An 8,108-nucleotide genomic window follows, 5' to 3' on the forward strand; every position below is an offset into this window, starting at 1 on the left:
TTTTAATCGACAACATATTTGTCCAGTGTGGTGGATGCGAGCATGGACCAGGTGCACCGGTAGGGTATGTCTGTTTTCCATGTCTGGTCTTTGTCCCTTGATTACATTCTTTTGATTACCGCTGTAACCTTGGTTCTCTTGATTACTCTTAAAAAAGACAACGAGTTTAAAAGTCAAAGCAAAACATGATGAAACAATTATTTTTAAGCTATCGAAGGGAGCTTTAATGATTGTATTATCAACTGGGTACACCATACTTATTACGAGAAAAAGTACCAAAGTCCGATTTGCACCTTCGTTCAGGAGCTTAAAAAAAGCATCATGGCAGCTCTTTTATACGGTTATAAATGGGATTGCAAAAACAGTCAACATTATGATAGCCCTAAATTTTTTACGAAATTTTACCATTCTTTCCTAATGAATGCTGCACAATTTGGCCCAAAGACATTTCGGAACAGCGATTATTGGGACTATTCGAAGGAAGATTTTAACCGTGTTGGTAGGTTATTAGAATATTAAACGGGGCCAACAAAATGAAAGGTTGTATAAATTAATGTTTCTTCGGGTTTAATCGGTCTCATTTTTTGTGGGTATTCTTATGGGTCTGATATTAAGGTTGGTTTAGTGTAACAATCAAGATCTTTACTATATCCATATCCGGATTTCAATCATTGCAGTGGTTTCTACATCAGTACACAAAGACAGTAACCCAATTACTGTCGAAACACAAATATAATAACAACCCCAAAACAACAAACACAAAACTCCCAGCACATCTTAAAATGATTTCATTGTTTGATTGTTGATTTAGAAGAAAACATGAATTCTCAGCAAATTAAACTTTGCAAGCGTATGCAAATTTCAGGCAAAGCTGCACATTTGGATTTTGCTCACGTATGTAAATTTTCGTCACGACAATGAGATTAGATATTATTCTTGTCACAGTTTCAGTGTTTTGTCTTTTATTTTATTTTTCATTTTTGTATACTAATCTCGAGGATTGATAATAGAATGTTTATTATCATTTCAAACATCTGTTAATATATCATGACTGAAAGTATCCTTTACATGTCTCATTTTATGCACTCTTCTAAATAATGGACTTGAGCGCGTGATTACTGGTTATAGTCCATTTGATTTCTATTGGATTATGAAAATAAAATAATTTTAAAAAAAATCAGAATTCAAAAAAAAAAAAAAAAAAAAAATCATTTACCAACAAGTTTAATGTAGAAATAAAAAAGTTTCCTATTACCCCTAATGCAGAATTTTCAATTAAAATGCCCATATATTTTGTAGGAGTGACCATGTCTAGGTAAAAGCCATTTGAATATAAATAAAAACGAAAACCATGTGCTCCTGGTCTATTTTAAGCACGTCACGTGATGATCTATTTTAGATATCAAAGGCTCCTCAATAGATTGAACAATTGTCAAGCTAAAATACACCAAAAGCATATGGTTTCTATTTTGGTGGTACATTTATCTGAGCTATTCCTTTCACTTGAGCGCTCCTACAATAAATATGGTAGTATTATGTTAAAAGTTTGCATTTGGGGTAATGGGAAACTTTTTTTTATTTTATGATGTTTTTTTTTTTTTTTTGGTGAATGTTTTCATGAGTTTGTATGATGTTAGAAATGTGTTTGCTAAAATTTTAATGAATTCTGATAAAAATCTTATTTTTAAAGATATTTTTTTCATAATCCTATAGAAATCAAACAGACCTTAGTATTGAAAAAAAAACCACTGATATTGAATTTCGTTGCCCTTTATGTCAATCTTCTATGGACCTTTTTTTATATCATTTCCTTAATAAATGTTTGATTAGATATTTCATGGTCATTTGCAAGAACGCATTTAATATCATGGAAATAAAAAATTATTTTCAATGTTGTAATTCTGGATCAACTATAGCAATGTTGGTCTACTGAAGGTGAATTTCCTGTAAAACCTGCAATATATCACATTCCAAAAGAACATTTCAAATAATCCATTAGGTTTCATTTATGTTTCTCAATTATTTTTTGCATTAACTTCTCAATTTGAAAGAAATTAACAAGAACAATTTATGGTACCATTATACACGTTCACTGAATCAATATTGCTATGGTTTTGCATATGAAGATAATTAAAAGGTGAACATTTTCCCCTGTTTACGACGATTACTAGTGGAAGGATGGTATCATCAACAATAAAAAATAAAACCGAATTAAACTATTTGATATTGATTGACACTTTTCTCGCTCTTCGAATACATTTTTATTATATGACTGTTAAAATGTTGAATGATAATAACACATTTTACCCAAATATCATGAAAAAAATACTTTATAACTGTTTTAATCAGCTATTGCTAGCGTGATTATTACAACATACACGGTCATGTATGTATCCTTTCTCAGACCTTTCCACTTCTTACACCTCATTTTGATTATCAAAATTTTCCCACGTGCAAAGCCATTTGCATGAATATAAATTTACACACGGTTTCATATTTGTTCATGTCAACGCATTTACGCACGGGTGTTCATCTACCATTGGTTATGACAGCGTGCAAATTTACGGTTGCACATGTGGAAATATTTTTTATTTTAAAATGTTATAAATATAAGTCATTCCGGATTTGTATGATGCAACCATTTTTTTCTAAGTGTTCAGGATAACCACTTCATCTTCAGATGGTTTTGGTTCTGTCAAATGTTATATAAAGGATGGTAAAAACCGGAACAGTAGCCACGAGTTTCATTGTTGAAATTCTGGATAACCACAAGTAAAAAGAACTCTTTATAATCTTATTCACGTTAGCAAAGTTTAATTTTTGCTTTAAATGACATTATTTCATTGTCATCCAAGAAGCGATCGAGGTTCTCGGGATTCAGAAAATAGTACTTAGGTGAGGTATTTGAAATTTGACATTTGTATTATGATAGTAACCAACATATGGGTAGTAACCCAAATGAAGGATAATATTCAACTAATGCATTGTAAAACATAACTCATGATCCTAATCTTTAAAATATTACCAAAATAACAAACCATAAAAACACACAAACACTTAAGATTTCACTACTAGAAGTACACATTTGTAAAGAACATTTACATGCTAAGCAAATTAATTTTATACACGTATGCAAATTTCAGATATACTTTGGTCTAGCATGTAAATTAAGGTCATGAGAATGGAATAGAAAGAAATAATCAAATCAAGTGCTTGTTTACTTACAAGAAGAAGAGGAAATAATGTTAGAAATGAAATTGCATAAGAAACAAATAATAATAATAATAATAATAATAATAATAACAATAAATAAAAATAAATAAATATCATAACTTTTGTTCAGTTGTAGTAACATTTCAATGTAGAATTAAATTTAAAAAACGTTCCAAGGGAAATAATACAATTTTATTTTATCAACAGAAGTAAACGTATTTTTTGAAATATAAAGGTATTGATAGACTTCGTTATGTAAGAGTCACTTTGTAAGAAAATATGTTCTTGAAAATTTTACTATCATTATAATAAAATAATCATCGACCTGTTTCTTCACTCCCACGAGACCCACGTTATAGCTACAATATTTGGCCATGCCCTTTTCTTCATTGTGAGCTATACAGATGTTGCGTTGGATTCGAACTATCTTATCTATCCTAAAGAACGCCACAAACTTTGCAATGCCTGCCTAATATATTGACCGGCAAATGAGGAAATGTTGGTACTAAAAAGTGGGAGCATGGACCAGGTGCACCGGTAGAGTAGAATCGTAGTAAGTAAATGAAGGTGCAGAAATAAGTAATAAGTATTAATGTGGTTGGAGTGTTTGCGTAAATCTCGACTGATCTATAATATAGGTTTTACAATAATTATCATCAAGTTAAATTTCATAATGTGAACAAAATATATATTTATTTAGAATAAACTAGTATGAGTAAAGCACACTACATTAACTTATTTTATCTATTTTAATTTATTAGATTGTGCAATTGTCTGTCATTGTGACCGCCTTCAATTCTTGAAAACTGATCTTCCATTTGAATTACACTACCGTCCTGTATTGTTTAAATTTAGACATCATATGCAAGCGCGAATTTATTTTTAAGAATTGTCACATGAAATTTTAAAATAAAAGTTCACTTTTATATTTTGTACAATACAGAATAACACTACATAACTGTTTAAACAAGATTAAAGCAATAATGTACCTAAAAATAAGAACAGTGTTCAATACTCATATGCCCCGTGCAGGTCCGGGTGTCGAAAAAGAATAGGCCTGCAGCAGCGCTAAGCTTATCGTAAAAGGCGATTAAATAGTGCTCAGAACCCTAGCCGGGGGCTAGGCGCTCTGCCCACAGAGCAACTGGCTTGTGTGCCAGGTGGTGGAATGGGGTACACCTGGCGTGTTACATGCTGGGGTTGTCAGGCTATAATACGGAAAACCTGACCACAAACCATAGTGGTGCACCGTGTTGGGAAAGATGCCACGTTCATCGCACGTTTAAAAACTCTACTTTAGTACTCTCCTGGAGTAAGAACCATAGGGCTCCGCCACAGGAGGCTAAATTGCCCGACCCTACCCACCTCTCCCTATTTCCATTGGCAATCAAAATTTCTCGACCCCGTTGTCGTTGTGTCCCATTACATTTTTCATTTCATCATCATTTCATGTTCATTTTATCATCCACTTCATGTTTATCGTCTGAATATAGCTGAAATATTGCTGCTCGGGCGTTAAACCCCAACAAACAAACAAACAGTACTCATATAAACATGCATTGTTTGTTATGTTGGTATTGTTCCTATATTCCATACACATCACAAACAAACTTTGTTCTATTTTGACGTCATAACTTTACACTTAAGATTTTTCATTTAAAGGTCCGCAGATCTTCATACATTATTCACGAAATATATTTTTAAAAATGTATTTTCGCTATTGTGTATCTATTTTCTCTTAGTGATCTTTATCCTTGGAATATATTATATAGACTCCCTCTCAAATCTTGGTTCATAACTGTTCAAAGGGCGATAACTCATTTTTTTTAACTAACAATCATTGACTACAATACAAGTTGAAATAGTTATGTAAAGTTTGCTTTATCCATATTTATGATGTACTTATTGGCAAATCATGGAATAACACAACAGTCATTTTATATCATTCTGATTAAAAGTATGTTTTTTTTCTACCAAATCGATATTGTATTTTTTGGAAAAAATAAAACAAAAACAAAACACGGTATTTTAATATGACGTGCTTCAAAGCTCTATAGACCGCCGTTGTGGTAAAAAAAGTGAAAAACACATGGCCAACATTTCGTGCAACACAAATTCAATTAAAAAATATGAAAATTGTAGTCCTATTAGAATCGAAATAAATCGTTATTTAACCCCTCGATATTGCTCGAAATACAAGAATGCGACATAAATGGGCCAGCCCATGGTAAAACAATGATAAAATGGAGTTTCCGTGATTTATTTCTTAAACAAAATGGTGGAAATGAAAACACGTGTAACCTCAAGACAGAGTTTGGGCAAGTTAACTAATAAATAGTTGCTACTTTAATTAATATTTTGGGGACTAAATTCAACCCACCATTTCGTTTAAAATGCCTGTACCAAGTCAGCACCATTGTGCTACCAGCTGCTCCGGTGGTGTTATATCTATTTTGCCAGATTTATTTTGTACTTGACTTGATTATGAATCAGGTTAGTGATCGGTATTTCTGTTGTCACCCTTATTCCTGAGGTAACAAAACATGTTATATACGATGACTTGCAAAGAAAAAAATAGAAATAAATTAAGTAATTTTATCGTTTTTACATTTCAGTTCAGAATGGAAATTAGTCAATTTCAAAAACCCGTTTTATGACCAAACCATTATGTGTTCCCTTTTTAAGAACTTCGGAACACACTTAGGTCAAATAATTATTTACTTTTGATGTATGATTTATATTGTAAAATATTTGATGCGCCGAACTTTGCCTTCTAACATTTTCCCCTATTTTTTTCTCTGGGATTAAATTAAATTATCTCATATCGCTTTTTGTTCTTGTATTTTTTTGCATTACTAATTATTTGTTTTATTCTTTAAAACATCTGATAAGTCGAAATAAAGAAATAAAAAAAACACAATTTAATTAATTTTCAAGTAACCTTTTCTCTTAATACAGTGTACACTCTTATGCGCAGTTCTAATCACTAACAAATTATTAGTATTTTTAATGAGACGATGGTCGTATAAGCGTTTTTTTTTTATTTTTTGTTATTACTTAATGTATAATCAATATCAGATTGTGACGGTCGTTTGTAAAAGTAAACAATTGAACGTGTAATCGTTTTGATATGGTAGAAACTCAAAATTGAAGCCTTACGCTTTACTGGTATATTAAATAGACATAGCTGCAAGTCACCCTTTATACTAACAACAGATTACGTGTAAAATAAATGTAAAAATGGTGGTGAACAAACAAACAAAAGGACAGACAAAACACAACATAAACAAACCAACGGAAGCGAATATATAGAAGGATAATACCCTTATTGTTATTTTAATATTATATTATCTTTTCTATACTAAATATACCTTACATTAAAGAAAGGAGAAGACCTACAGCATTACAATATTTTTAATGCCCGATTATTGAGCCAATTGTGGGACGAGACCACTTTTTAGTCTTTACAACTTCAGAGGTATGAACCATTAAGTGTTGACAAGATTCAGTTTATCTTGAGATATTTACAATATGAAAACGAGATACTAAACTTTTGTCTTTGAAGATTTATTAAACAAATGGAAAGAAAATAGATATATTTCAGTAGAACACATGTTTATAGAAAGCTATTTATTTTTCCACTATGAGATAGGAGCGATACCTCACGCATATTCCCCTCCGATATCTCAATGAATATCTCGTTAGCATCACCAAATGACATGTAATAGGAAGAGAATATATCTGTGTAAAGAGATAACAGGACATCTATCGCTAATCAGCTGACAAATGAGAGATGTAAACTATGATAAATAACCAAAATATTTCACCAACTGTGACTTTATTTTAACTACAAGGGAAAAACGTCTATAGATCAACTTTTTAAATTTATGTGATTTCTTCAATTCATTAATTTTCCACTTCCTGTATGAATGTTTGGGAGGTTGGCAAGTAAAATATGAAGCTGAGCTTTAATGGTTACCAAAGTCTGTGTGCAAATAAAATATATGCATAGTTTATGTTGATGGATGTAAATGTAATGTGTCCCAGTTCCTCGTGTACTTTTAGTTTTCTCTTTATTCTCGTTAAGTCACTTTTAATTCTTCTCTTTACGTCCTTGGGTTTTCAAATTTGTAACTACCATTGAACACACAAATTTTGTATTACGAAATTTATTATAACAGGCCAGAGGACACAACATGCTTAGTGTACTTTATTATTTCCTAACCCATTTTTAAGAATGCCAGGAAGTTATTGTCAAGTTTAAGACTCTGTCCATACATATATTTTATCAACTTAGATAATTTCTTCTTTAAACGTTCTTGTTTCATATTAATAAAACTTTTAAGTTATTTTTTTCAATTAAGTTGTGACCAAGGCCTCGATGGTGCAAGACAGAAAGGTCGCTTTTAATGATATTAAAAAAGAAGCATACTATGTTAAGTATATCTCCAGCATGATACATCAGCATCTATGCCACACCTTCCAACGTACAAATTCACTTACATAGGTTTATATGTTTATATTATTTAAGCAAAAAAAATCAATGAACCAGCTTAAAGATATGATTTGGATCATTATTCTTGATTTGAAATTCTAACTTTTATTCATGATTTGATTTAGAATAAAAAACCTACGCTCTTCTTTCATTCAGATTGTTGCAAGTTGCATTTTCCCGATTTCCTTATTGGTAAATATGTGGGTATGTCAGATTTTATATTGTGCGTATTTAAAGAATATACACGGGTTGCAACAGGATCCTCTTTCAAATTTGCTTTCTGTCCTTTAGAACTGAATTCTTAATGTAACGTCACATAGAATATAAGCTATAGTTCTGATACTTATAGGACTTTAAACTATAATCAATCAATCAATCAACCAATCAACCCATCTTATAC

The sequence above is a fragment of the Perna viridis genome, chromosome 1, assembly GCF_037379345.1.
Source record: "Perna viridis isolate PV_CMFRI_1.1 ecotype Kerala chromosome 1, ASM3737934v1, whole genome shotgun sequence".
Classification (NCBI taxonomy): domain Eukaryota; kingdom Metazoa; phylum Mollusca; class Bivalvia; order Mytilida; family Mytilidae; genus Perna; species Perna viridis.